This window comes from Galendromus occidentalis, unplaced genomic scaffold (genome assembly GCF_000255335.2).
Source record: "Galendromus occidentalis unplaced genomic scaffold, Mocc_1.1 scf7180000077488, whole genome shotgun sequence".
Lineage (NCBI taxonomy): Eukaryota > Metazoa > Arthropoda > Arachnida > Mesostigmata > Phytoseiidae > Galendromus > Galendromus occidentalis.
Genome location: NW_003805476.1, coordinates 501,673 through 503,182, shown reverse-complemented (window position 1 = coordinate 503,182; position 1,510 = coordinate 501,673). Strand labels below are relative to the sequence as shown.

Here is a 1,510-nt window from a genome sequence, read left to right as displayed (position 1 = left end):
TTCTGACGAAAGTTGGATTAACAAGAAGATCATGAGGATCCTCATCGTGAGCACTGATTTATTGTATCTCGAGACATCCGAGGACCTCCAGTCCCGGACTGACCTCTCTTTTTCTGATTCCAGGCTTTGGCAATCGTGGTAGCTTCGCTCGCTGTCAGCGTCGCCGGTTACTGGGGCGGATCTCTCGGCTATGGAGGCTGGGGCGGATACGGGCACACTGTCTCCTCTTATCCTGTCGCTGTCAGCTACGGTCACGGATACGGACACGGCTACGGCTCCGGATACGGTCTCGGCTACGGCAACACAGGCTACTACGGAGGATACTGGAAGAAATAAATCCGCATCTGGACGATCGATCCGCTGGGAATAAAATCTCGGAAACCGCATTCTGAAGCGCTGCGTCTGATTTTCTGTCCGACCGCTTCTGTCATCTGAGAATACGTGTCCCCAGTGCGTTTAGGAAGCGACTTGAGTCCGTGCGTTATTTCGTTGCACAAATCATTCCGAGAACTCAACCGAGAATCAATGTTCCGGAACACGACCGTCCACAGAATTTCCCTCATATAGGTGGAGCGAAGAAGCAATTTCACACGGCTCTAGAGGGGTGTCCGTCCACGAAAAAGCCCTAAACAATGACTCTCGGTGAGTTTCTGGTGATTCAGAGATTTCACTCGAGGTCCTCCGCGGTGTAGGGCGCTGTCCCTGTTTTTTCTTCGAAACCGTGGACCCAGAAATCCTCTTAAGGAGACCTGAGCCACATGCCAGGCTAGTTGCGCTTCCGAAGCCCCCCTTCGTGCGTCTTCGAAACACAAAAAGTGTACTGAGTACTGTTCTGTGTTTTTTCTGTCCACTCACCCTCAAGAAGACTGTACCACTGTGACACTTGGATTGGAATGGCTTTCCCGTCCTTGACGAAGCCATCGCTTTTTTGTCGTTTCGGCACCCGAGCTGTTGCCACACTTGTTGTCTTGTCATCTGCTCGATCAGCCCCAGAAGTCTCGTGATCGAGCACGGTCCTCGCCATCGAGAGCTTCTAGTTCCATCAGTCCGTCGACTCAGATTATCTCAGATCCCAGTCTTGAGTTCCTCAGTTACGAATATGATCGACTCCACTCCTCATAGAGAATTAACCTCTCCGGATAAGGCCCATCGTGATCCAGGCTGGCTTGATCGAGCATCTCAAGATTCGACCCAAGAGAGATCTAACTTCTCACTGAGACCTCGGACCCATCGGGATGAGTCGCTTTGTTCTCGATCGATTCTGGAGTTTTGTCGGCGAATTCTCCGATTACAGCGTCTGAAATGTTCGAAAGCGTAGTTTCTCATGTTCGTGTCATTATGTCGATCGAGAAGTGCAGGTTGTCGCCGAAACTCAATCACACCTCATGAGTGTATTCGGATCCGAATCGAGGTATGAACTTTGCCAAATGCGACTTCCACCGCTGCCAAGTTTGATGTTACGCACAATGCGCAATGATAGTTCTGTTTGTCGGACGGGACCAGAACTTCG

The 1,510-nt window shown here is 50.9% G+C and overlaps 1 long non-coding RNA gene across 1 annotated transcript; it reads left to right on the top strand.

The window, feature by feature from the left end:
• On the top strand, nt 1–393 carry LOC100899931 (glycine-rich protein 3). The gene is made up of 2 exons (XR_001951213.1): nt 1–46; nt 124–393. It is a non-coding gene; the product is annotated as a glycine-rich protein 3 (long non-coding RNA).
• The last annotated feature ends 1,117 nt before the right edge of the window (nt 394–1,510 follow it).